This window comes from Callorhinus ursinus, unplaced genomic scaffold (genome assembly GCF_003265705.2).
Source record: "Callorhinus ursinus isolate GAN/ISIS: 27379988/994484 unplaced genomic scaffold, GSC_fseal_2.0 scaffold32, whole genome shotgun sequence".
In the NCBI taxonomy this organism is placed as follows: Eukaryota; Metazoa; Chordata; class Mammalia; order Carnivora; family Otariidae; genus Callorhinus; species Callorhinus ursinus.
The window spans coordinates 13,078,076-13,090,286 of NW_027397094.1; the positions used below are offsets into that span (position 1 = coordinate 13,078,076).

At 48.4% G+C, this 12,211-nt stretch overlaps 1 long non-coding RNA gene across 1 annotated transcript; it reads right to left on the bottom strand.

The window, feature by feature from the left end:
- Positions 1 to 2,112: 2,112 nt before the first annotated feature.
- On the bottom strand, positions 2,113 to 6,022 carry LOC141370322 (uncharacterized). The gene is made up of 2 exons (XR_012374248.1): positions 5,828 to 6,022; positions 2,113 to 2,911 (listed from the first exon to the last, which is right to left on the bottom strand). It is a non-coding gene; the product is annotated as an uncharacterized lncRNA (long non-coding RNA).
- Positions 6,023 to 12,211: the final 6,189 nt, after the last annotated feature.

Genomic DNA, 12,211 nt, shown 5'->3' on the forward strand with positions numbered 1-12,211 from the left:
ATGCTAAAGATCTAGCCTGGGCTCTTGCTAAAGATCTAGCCTGGGCTCTTGCTAAAGCGCTGTTATCTGCTTAGGGCACTCCCATATACCACCCCCCCACACCCCCCACATACTAACACAGTACTCCTTTTTCAGGTTCCAGGTCTAATTACTGCATAGATTCATGTGATCTCACTTGCTTTTCTTGTATGCACATTTTTGCATTACCAGTGTGTTTTTCATGGGAACTTCATGCCTGTGGAGAGCATTTGGAGGCTCTGGCTTAGACTGTTCGAAGGCCCTCTGAGGCCCTTGCTGTCCAGAACAGAGAAGAGAGGAGGGAGGAGCCACCACGTGCCCGAGGGAGAAAATCAGGCCCATATGTACCTCGGGGCCTGCTCCCTACCCTACACTACTTGGAACCACTTTCCATCATGTGAGGTCTGGGACAGATTTCTCCTTTCAAAGAGATGCCTGGGCAAAATGACAGTGGCAGGTCATTCTGGAAACCAAGTCATCTTGCTGAGGCTATATGGCAACGAAGAGCCACAGGGAGATTTGCCCACTCCACCCAGCACTCCCTGTGTGGCCGCCCACAGGACCCTGCCATGCTGTGGCCACGCTGCCTTTGTTGAAACAATGGGGAGGACAAAAACCGTTTAAAGGGGAAACAAAGATATTGCAGGGTCAGGCTACAGATGCTTACTTAGCCCTGGAGCCTTTGTTCTAGATAGTTCTGTGTTGACATGAGGGCAGCCGTTGCTGTCTTTAATGAGTAGAGAAAGAGCAACTCCGTTGGCAGGGGTCTGGGGGGAGCCAGGAGAAGGTGCACAGCAGCCCAGCCTGGGTTCCCCATAACCAGTAGCAGGGGAGCAGGGCACATGCTCTCCGGGATTCTATTTCAGCCTGGCTGGAGACAAAAATGTGTTCTTTGCCACAGGAAGAATGCTCCCTCAGACAGAACTGCTAATCGGGCAAGATGAAGGGCTGTGGAATGTCGAGCCAGTGGTGGTTACTGTTTGCTTTCCAGCAGGCGCTTTCTCTCTTCCTTCGCTGAGTCACATGTATTTCTGGTTGCTCTTCTAGACGGTGGCTGAAGAGCCCCCTCCCCCATAGCCTTCATTTTTTGAAAATGTGGGAATTATCTGAGCCTGTGAGCTATCTCGCACAACCACGAGCAATTTTCCAGAGCTACCCTATGTCATCTGTCTCCCTGACATAAAGAGGGAAGGCGGGAGGAAGAAGAGCAGGGTGCGGACGAGGAAAGGAAAGAGGGAATGGGGAGGAAAGGGGGGAGAGAAACATTTTGCTGACGTCAAAGAAGACCACACTGTACAGGATAACATTACTCGGTACCTCAACCACCCACTCCCTCTAATTTACTAGAAACCGAACAGCCTGTTTTGAAACCTGTAGCCTGCAGTCTGTTATTTTGTTTTGTTTTTTTGCTATTCTCTCTGGACCAAAAAGACCATTAATTGTTGGGAGTTTGAAAGCTACCTGATTCCCCGAAACAGAGGGGATTTCCATGAGTAATAATTCAGCCCGTGCTTGTGTAGGGCGCTGCAGCGAGAGGAAATTGATCCAGCTGCTTGCAAGCTGATGGAAAAGTGCCTCGGGGGCGAGAGCACGGCCATCTGCAGCGGGGGCGCGGCTGGCTCTGTCACGTGGCCCGGCGGGGTCCTCGGAGCCTGCTCTGGCTCGCCCCCCCCCCCGCCCCGCCCCGCCCCCTGCGCGCGCGCTCCCCCAGCCCCGCGTGGCCCCTGCTCTGCCCACCCGCCGCCCTTCCAGCCCACGCTGACTGCCCTTCCATCGCAGGTGTGGCAACCTCTTTCTTGGGAAATGAAGGACACCGAGCATGATGGGGGGCGGCCCTACTGCCTCCCTTAAGAGAGTCATCGTTTTAGTGCGATGGCCCGGTTTGATCGTACTTCCCAGAAGCCTCCCCTTGTTCTGCTGTCTGGACAGCCGGGGCCTATTTACAAATAAAATCGGAGCTGGCAGCGGTAACCTGTGCGTAACCGGAGGCTAGAGAGATACTGATTCCACTACCCAGATGGTAGAGTTCAATCTGTTTTCTGGCCAAGGCCGCACAGTTAATTTTTATCCTAGTAAAAAATAATAAACACGGCATTAGCAACTAAATGTTTATCAATTTGCAGTTCATTTCCAGCCAGATCATTTCACTCCTGCATGTTTTTACTGCTAGTGGATGCACTAGAGTGCTTTTCATGAAACCATATGTGACTATTTAAGTCCTAGCCTCCGTAGCATTTATATGGTGCTTTTCACCTTAATTGGATAATATTATTTGGCTATTTCAGGCTTGGTCCTCAAATACTGCATTTTAATGATGAAGAAACTGCAGTGAAGAAGGCTGAATGAGTGGCCGGGGATCACCCCACAGTTCGGGGATGACGCTAAACAAGGAGCTCTGAGTCTTTGTTTGGCTTGTAGGTCCAGCACACACCTGTGTGTGCCTGACCATGTGCCTGAGGAGGGCTGCCTCCCTGGCGTTTCTTTTCCTCATCTTACCTGGAAGTTAATACCAGAAGAGGTGGCAGAGAAGAACTAACACAGGGGGTTAGGAACTCTGAATAGGAAGATGTCCTGTCAAGGGAGATGAGCAATGAGAGTACCATTGAGGCTCGAGTCCATCCAGCTGCCCCCAGGCAGCCAACCCGGTCTGCAAACGCTTCGGCTCGTTTTGTTGTCTTAGTGGATTTACACCATTGCGTTGTGTCATCTACTGTTTATCATCTACAGACTGTTGTAGCCAGAAACGAGTCAGTGATCACAAAATGAAGGCATGGCTATGCTGTGAATCATGCAGGCACTCAACCTTCCTCCCAGCTTCCTGGTTCTTCTTCACTCCAGTGTATAATAGAAACCTCGATGTTTCCACAGCTTCAGGGTGGATCCACGGTGACTCCTTGGGGAAAGGGAGAGAGAAAAGTGCTTGCAGAGTCAGCAGTGTGGATCAGAATAAGTGGGACGTACATTCCGTCTTTATCTCCTTGGGACAATAACTCACTTTCTTGAAGGCTCAGATTTTCCCCGGCAAATTTGAGGGGACAGTAGGTCTTCTCTCAGAGGGCTGGTATACACATAAGGGGTATATGTACTCAGGGCTTGACAGAGTGCTTGGAATCTAGTAGATACTCAAGAAATGCTCTTGATAAGAAGGGTAGGCTTGACGACAGGGACTGGTAGGCAATGGGTTGAAGATCCCGTATTTCCAACTCCAAATATGAGACCATGCCCCATTTCCCAATGAGCAGGTTACAGAAGTCTTGTGCGTGTCTGTGTGTTTTTCTTGGTCAGCTTGAATGTATACACTTTTAATGATGCAAGGGAAGTAGTCACGTTTCTAGTTATAAAATCTGAGTTAATTACATGCATATAAAAATTATACACACATACTTATTTAGAAATGTTGTCTTTTTTTTTTTTTACTTATTATTCAGACTCTTCATCATCACCTATTTTTGTCATCCCTGGAGCCCCTTTCTGAGAGATCTGACTCAGTCTTCCAGAACACACCATCCTGATGCCGCTCGAGTATCTTTGGGATGTAGTACTTTCTGAGTCTGTGTGTTGTTGTCACTGGAAATGTTAGCTCAAACTCAATATCCATGCACTATTTGTGATCTCCATAAAGCTAACTTCTCCTTGTACTGCTTTTAAATGTGATTTTAATGAGGTTGGGGCTACATAAGGAAATGTTCATGCATTTTAACAATGCATACTAACGTATGAAAGGGTGAAATGACACAAGATCTGGGATTTTCTTTAAGATAGTTCAGCAAAGAGGGGCACCTGGCTGGCTCAGTAGGTGGACCATGAGACTCTTGATCTCGGGGTTGTAGGTTCGAGCCCCACATTGGGTGTAGAGAATACTGACAAATAAAATCTTAAAAAAAAAAAGTTCAGCAAAGAGAAAAAGGCAAAAGACAAAAAAGGAACAAGTGGACCAAATTTGGAAAAATCTAGGTTGTTATTAATCCAGGTGAAGGGCATAGGGAACTTCATTTTACTATATGCTCTTTGGATATGTTTGAAAATTTTCGTAATTAAACTTCTTTTTTTTTTTCCAATGAGCTTTAAAAGACTTGCTGACAATATCTAATACTTGCAGGAATAACTAGAAAAACTTTGAAATATATATATTTTTATTTTTTAAGATTTTATTTATTTATTTGACAGAGAGAGAGATCACAAGTAGGCAGAGCAGCAGGCAGAGGGAGAGGGAGAAGCAGGCCTCCCGCCGAGCAGAGAGCCCAACGTGGGGCTCGATCCCAGGACCCTGGGATCATGACCTGAGCCGAAGGCAGACGCTTAACCGACTGAGGCACCCAGGTGCCCCTGAAATATTTTTTATTAAAAAACAAAAATGAGGGGCACCTGGGTGGCTCAGTCGTTAAGCATCTGCCTTCGGCTCAGGTCATGGTGCCGGGGTCCTGGGATCGAGCCCCACATCGGGCTCCCTGCTCGGCGGGAGGCCTGCTTCTCCCTCTCCCACTCCCCCTGCTTGTGTTCCCTCTCTCACTGTGTCTCTCTCTTGTCAAATAAATAAATAAAATCTTTAAAAAAAAAACAAAAAAAGAAACCAAATCATTCTTCCAGGCAGCCTCCGTGATCATCCCAGAATAACACTGATGGAATATCCTTTCAGGGTATTTTGTTATTTAAAATAAAGAAATTGAGCGAGCACTTGATAATATGAGGATCTTTTAATAGACACAAATATAAGGTGACATCTCATATTTGCCCTGTATGTGTTCTTTTCCTCTGTGCTTTGTTGGGCTGAGTGGACGGTGTTGGTAATGGCCCCAAACAGAGAACTTCTGTAAATGATGGGAAGACTTGCTGCAGGGCCCTTTGTCAAAAGTACCTATTACCTAGTGCCCTTGTTGGCATCTGAGCTGGAAGGCACAGGATCGCAGGGGACATGCAGTTCTGGAAGCAGGCCTGGCAGTATGGGGCCGGGGTTGGGGTGTCAGTGATGGTGCAAAAGGGGAGAGGCAACATTGCTTCATTGGGCAATGCTTCTCCCCTGGAGAGAATGCACAGAGCTGTGGTCTGCACAGCCAAAATGAGAGGGTGGTTGGGCAACTGTCCAGCAGGCTCAGCCGACGTCAGGCGGGAGTGTTTGGGTCCAAGGGTCCTAAATATCCACAGTCCAAAGAGATCAGAAAACTCTTCAAAGTTTGTGTTAGTTTTGGGGGCACCTGGGTGGCTCAGTCGGTTAAGTGTCTGACTCTTGGTTTCTTTCTGCTCAGGTCATGATCTCAGGGTTGTGAGATCGAGCCCCGTGTCAGGTTCCTCGCTGGGCGTGAAGCCTGCTTAAGATTCTCTCTCTCCCTCTCCCTCTGCCTCTGCTCCTCCCCGCCTCTAAAAAAATTATTCATTTTGTAGTAATGGTTTTTCCGAAGGAGGAAAGAAAACTTACTATTTTAAAACATTTTCGAAGAAGAGGATTCTTTCCATACGAACATTGTAGATTATTTGCCAGAGAAGATTAAAATTAAAAGTATCTACCCAGCCTGTGTGGGAAGTCTGGAATTCTCTGGAATTCTTGTATTTTATCGTATTTCCCCCCCCCCCCCCATGAATGCACTGTGCTATGCCACAGGCCAGTCACCGTCTTTGAGAGTTACTTCTGACACTTTTTGGTGTCACCTGATTCTCACTTACCATGTCATAAGAGAGAATCTTTAATATTTGGAAAGAACCTTCCCTCAAGCGTAAAAATCACAGCGTCATGGCCTTACAGTGACTATCTCAACATTTCAGTGCTAGCAGATGGATTGGAATGCAGAAAAACAAAATAAGATAAACAACATACCAGCGTGCACAAACAGAGAGCAGGTTCTTTTCGGGGAGATGCGTGGTTTTTTGATGAGCTAAGTGTTGATTCTAACCCCAAAAGACCGAAAAGTGTGAGGTTAGATAAGTGTCTGCTAGATTCATGGTTGCCATGTGGATTCTGTGAAGTCAGCTTAGAGGTCACTGGTTGTAGCTGCAGAGTAAAGTTCACCGATTGTTCATCCTGGCCCTGATTGGGCAGTTCCTGAAAACAGAACTTGCTCCACCTCTGCTAACTTCAGGTCTGCACCGTGAGGGTGGACGCTTCTAGCAAGGGAGCTCAGGATGAATTCTGCAGGCATTGCTTGAGCAACGCCAAGTGGCCCCTGGCCAGGGTCAAAGTTAAACCAGGAGATGGCTATCAAATGCAGTTGTTGGGTTTGGCACATCTCTCTCGAGCTGCTGTGTGGAGCAGGAAAGAGAGAGGTTTGTTTGTGGCTTCAGTTCATCAGTTCTCTAGTGCACTCTTTAATCTGAACCTTTTTATTTGCTCAAGAGAAAAACAAGGCTGACTCGCACACCACGGAGTTTTAAATTGGACGGTCCCATAGAGTCCTCTACCCACGCCTTTTTACATTTATTTTCCAGGAACCTCATTAGGTGGTTTGGGATGCCTTCTGCTTGTGTTACAAATTTTCCAATAGAGTTGCTGCACATCCTATGATACATATAATCGCTTCCCCATGGATCGTGATGATCTCGTACACTACATTTGCTTGCGCCTGTCCGTGTTTGCATGAAAAATAGCACGGCCATATTAAGGAACGCTGATCTGGCTGCAGAGCCGCTTCTGTTGGGTTTTCTTCGGTGTGGTTATCCTGCCTTCTGGCCGGTGAATAAATACCGTTTGGACAGGGCCTGGCAACAGATGCTCTAAACCGTAAAGCTTAATGTATAACTGGTATGTTTTTCTTCTGTGTCAGCAGTTGGCAACACGATACTGTAAATAAGGATTCGGCGAGTAAATGGATGTCTGTAGTGAGGGGAGGGGAAGGCTCGAGTAAGCAGTTTGGAAATTCATGCCAGGGGTTGCTACAAGCAATAAGGTAATTTGAGTAACCTGTAAGACCTGTGGATTCACAGGTTTCAAAAACAGGAAAGTCTCTTATTTAAAAACCCTCTAAAGCAACATGTGGGCTCGGAAAAGAAGCTGGCTTGTGGTTAGGTGATTGTACTTCCTTATTGATATAATGGCTGGTGACGCAAGGCCTCCTGGGATTGCAGCGCGGTGACCGCAGGCCCGACAGTTACCCTGACCGGCTTCTGAAACAGGCCCGGGGCTTTCTGGACGGATGAGAAGTCTAAAAATTTCCCTTTTCATTTCCTCTCTTGTGTGACTTTGTCATTTTTTTTTTTTAAACTGGTAATTGAAAAGGGAATTTTGCCCATGCTCTGAAGGAGTTTATCTTGACTGAGTAGCTTCCCTCCCACTCCTCAAAAATCCCACCCCGAAAACCCCAAGCTAAAAAAAAAAAAAAAAAAAAAAAAAAATCATCCATTCTTGCACATGTTTCAGTGAGTCTGTGATTAGTCTGATTTTGAGGCTGGATTCCTAACAGGCAGATCTTTAAAAGCCGGATGATTTTTGAAAAACCCTCTGGAACTTCTCTGTGTCCTCCTCGGCCTCCTGGGAGCTTAAAGCCCAGGTAAATGCTGGGTCCTTCCGGAAACCGAACCCTCTCCCGGCCAAGTGGGAGGCTCGATTGGGTAAAGGCTCCCCAGATTCATGCTCCTGTTCTGAAACATGAAAACAGATGCCGTTTCGGTGTGACACGGCTAACTGACCGCAGCGCAGAAAGTTCCATCGGCCAGATGTGTGGGCTGTCCTAGGCCTTGCAAACATTCTGCATTCAAACTACACTGCAGAGGCGGGTTCTCCTGTCTGCCCTGGAGCGGATTCGGGTGGGACAGCCTGGTGGGCTGAAGACGCTGTTAGTCCTGCTCCCTGTCCTGGGGAGACAGAGGGCAAACAGGTGGAAGCTACTTCCACACCCAATTCCTTCCAGAATCCTTATGGCTGTATTCTTTGTTACACGTCTTAACGTGTATATATGTATGCAAGTGTCTATGTACATTTGTGTATGCACACACACACACACACACGTGTTATCTATGCTATTTGGCCCAGCCCACAGGTTCCTTTTATTTTTCAGTGAATTCAAAGACGATAACATAAGGAAGAAGTGTGTATTTTAGTGTTCTAGTAAATTATCAGTGTCACATGCCAAGTCTCACCAAACGAACCCATCTTCCTGATTCCCTTGTCTTGGCCCTGATGATCTGCCCGGGGTGTTTGCATGTCAGACTTTACTGCTCTCTCTCTTTGTGGTAAGCCCAATAAGTCGGCCCCAGTCATGCCTCCGAGGCCACAAGGAAATGTAATCGTGCCAAGTGAGGGAGCGAATTACTGCCCGAATGTTAAGGTTGCCGGGCAAACAAGAGCCCCTTTCTGTGTTATGCATATCGATGGTGTGTGTGCGTGAATGCTGTGTGTATATAAATGTGTACGGTGTGTGTGCATGAGCACTGGACATGCGTGTGCGTGTGCATGTGTATCATGTGCATGTGTGTCTAAGGGCACACGTGTGTGCCTACTGTGTGTATGGCACATGGGACGACACAGAGCCACGGGGGACAGTGACAAGGAGGATGCTGGCATGGGGCGGGCCTGCTCAGGAACAGGCCCATCACTCAGGGCTTTTCTTCTGTTTTGTTGCCTTTTTCCCTTTAACCAACATGCGCTGACATCACAGAAACCTGGAAGACAGGTAGAGTGTATATTACATTTCTCCATCCCCCCTGCCTCTCCAGGGAGTTCTCTAAAAGCATTGTTTTGCTTCAGCCTCAGGAAAAAGGAGAGAGTTTTGGGACTGCGAAGATGGAGCAAGGATTCAACACCACACTGTTCTTTTTCGCTCTGCGCACGTGTGTGTACTTTTTGTGTGTCCAAAAGATGGAGAGGAGAAACCAAAAAAGGGAAAATAGGCAATCAGATCGGAAAGAGAGCGTAAGTTTGTATTCACAAAATAAAACTTTTATTCCTCTACCCAGGACTCTGCCCCAATTTCCGGTCACTAACCTCAGTGTCAGCGCTGACCCACTTCTGGCTATTTTTATTTGTTCCTTGAAAATGCTCCCTGTGTGATTAAAGTTTACTCTTGTCAACTTTGTTCCTCTCCTCCCTGCCATCTGGGTCCAAAAGAGCAGCCCTTCCCACCTCACTCCCAATAATTACAGGTGAGTTCAGAGCCAAAGAGCAGCAGGGTTTTTAGTGGTAATGGGACAGATCAGCGACCCCTTTCCTTGCCCCGAGAGACGCAAGGACAAGCAGCTGCTGCTACCTGCCCATGGAGCGTCGCGGCCCGTGTCTTCACCTTTCTTCTGGGTTTCCTCTCCGAAGCAGGCACAGTCCACTGGAGACAGCATCCCCAGGTCCCAGTCCCGCAGGGGGCACACGGATGGATGCCAGGGTTCTCGCCCCGGGGCCTGAGTGTGCAGCTACTTTTCTGTGATTACAACCTGAGTCAACAGTGGAACCAGGAAGTGGACTCGGGGTCCGGCATCGTATGGAAAATTGGGTGTATTTACTTTTTTCTTAAAGCAAACTTTGATTTACCCTTTAATAAGTTACCACTAAGGATCTAGTTCTAGAAAATCCAAGTCACATGTTGATAAAAGAGGAGAGGAAACAGTGAGGCTTTGCATTCTTCCAGCTTTATCATTAACCCCAGGTTTGAAAATTCATTTGCTTTAGAAGGCTCGGTTTCCTAGTTTTCAAGGCAGGGGGTGGGGTGGGTGGGGGAATCATTCTCTCTTGATGAGGTGTTTTTGACATCCTTAGCTGAGAGGCATTATCAACGGGGTAGCCCATGGCCCCATTGAGCCCCTGGAGCATCTGTGGGACCGAATAAAGGCTGACCTTCGCTTCAGGCAGGTTAATGTCTTGACACTCTGAGTCCCTGTGCCACCTGGGCAAACCCTTTACTTCTTTGCCCTCAATTTCCTTATCTGTAAAATGGGGATAAAAAGTGATTTCCCTCAAGGTGGTTACAAGGATTCAATAAGGACACGTGTGGCCAGATGGGGGAGTGGCATGTAGTATATACTTCACAGACAAGCTGTTGGGATTACATACCACTTAAGTCATTCTGACTGTGTGGAATAAAACTTCTGGTTTTGCATTCCAGAAGTTTCTCTAGGAAGTCACCTGTCCAAGGTACAAAATGTGATTTCATCCTCTGTGCCTCTCCTGCTCGTTGCCACAGGCATGGATGGAGCTACCCTTGAAGGATTAGAGTAAAAGAATGTTCTTACCTCACGGGTGATAGGGACGCGGGTCCTGGGAGTGGTCAGGGGTGAAGGCTTCCTCTCCTTTGTGTGGTCAGCACTTCTTCATTAAATGCCATGATCTGCAAACAAGGAAAAAAAAAAAACCCAACGAGAAAAAGGAGGTACCCAGGACCCCTCTCATACATCTGTGATGGTCTCTGGAGATGAGTTATTTCTTTGCTTGCCCAAAGGGCCCAAGCATAACTTCTAGGGAGGACAGCGCCCTTTTTTTTGAGTTCTAACAAGCCTCTCTCCCGACTGCTCCCGTTACAGAGAAGTGAGCAAGGGTGCAGGTCACCTTCTGTGATAGGAACAACAAGAATGAAAGGGGGGGGTCACCCAGAAGATGAGGGATGCAGGGGTGGATCTGCCTTGGGTGTGGCCATGAGGGGTGCACTGTCTCTAGAGAGTTTACGTCTTCTTAAATTTCTAATTGCCATGCACCAGTAATTTTAAACAATATCAGCGATAAAATCCTCCTTTCATCTGGCGCCCACCTGTCCTGTGCCCCTCTTGGTGTAGACTGAGTGAGTGGGGTGGAGGGACATGGTGTGGCCCAAAAGTAAAGGGCCTTCCTGTATGCCAAGACTCCTCCCCCCTCCGTCCTGACCTGGAGATGGGTGCGCCTTCTGCCCTGCTATTCTGCCATTCCAAGTAGCTCTGAAGACTCCTGCTTCCCAACAGCGTGGTTCATTTAACCCTCACAGCTACCTGGGGAAGTGCACAGAGTCATGCTTGCTGAACAGATTAGGAAGCTGAAGCTCAGCCAGGGGCAGGACCCTCCCCAATCTCACCCAGCTGGGAAGGGACGGCTCTGGGAACCGTCCCGGATCTGCCACCCCCATGGCCTCCCTGCCTCGAAGGCCGAGGAGGCCCCTGCGGAAGTGATCGCCCCTTTCTAGTGCTCTGCACTGTGTGCAAGATCATTTTGGGGGCTTTGTGAGCATAAGGGGACCTCCGTGTATTCCCCCCAAAACGATCTTTGGAGGTGGACCTGGAGGAACATGTTCTCTGTTGGTTTTCAGGAGTCCTCACTCAGAGACAGGCCTGGCCGGGGGGCCCTGCTGGCAGAAGAGCCTCCTTGTTGTGAGCCCTGTTTGGCTCCGGAAAATGTGAGCCTCTCCCCACCCTCTCTATGCTCCGGATTTGCTCATCCCTCCCCACCTACTTCTCCAGCACAGAGGAAGCCTCAGAAAATGAGGGAGATGTCTTAAGCGGGAGTCCACCCGCGGTGGCAGAATCGGATGTGGTGCAAGGCCCCTTGGTTGAACTCATCATGGCCTGTCTCCGGGGTTCCAGGCTTCCTTGAGCTGTGGGCGCCTGGAGGGTCCCCCCCGAGCAAGGGGTCAGCCCAAGCAGCCAGGGCCAGCGCTCCACCAGGCGGCGGAAGCCAGGAGCCCGAGTGATCTTGGTGCCACACACAGGGGATCTACCTCTAGGCCCTGCCTCCCTCAGAGCTTGAGAGAGCAATCTCTCTTAGAGAAGGAAGACCTATTTGGGTTATTTCTGTGTCTTCGGGCTGGTCTTTGTTCTATAGCTCCGTGTGCATGAAAGGCCCGTGGGGCAGGGGAGGAGTACCCATCAGTGACTCGCACAGGAAATTGGAAATCGGACACCGAGGGTCTCCCCCCGAGTCCGCCTCGGACTCACGCTTAAACAAACCCAACGCCCGCCCTAACCTTTGCCCCCTCCATCTGTGGCAGGCCTGACAGCAGCCTGCTCTCCCCCTCCTGGCGATCGCTTGCAAAGGTCTAGCATGGGAGAGAATCCTTCAGGTGTCCAAAGGAAGGCTGTGGATACAGCCTATGATTTCTTTTTTATTCTTTTCTCTTTTTTGTCTTCAACAAAGTGAATTCTTAAATTTTTTCTCTTTACATTTTCATCCATTATGTTCATCAATGCCGAGAGATGGAACATTTGGCAAAATTATTTTAAGTAGCACTCCAACCTGTGATCATAATTTCAAATCAAGGAATTTGCTGAGCAGCTGTGGGAAGAACAAAGGGGCTGGGGGAGGGGAGGCTGCATGGCCTGA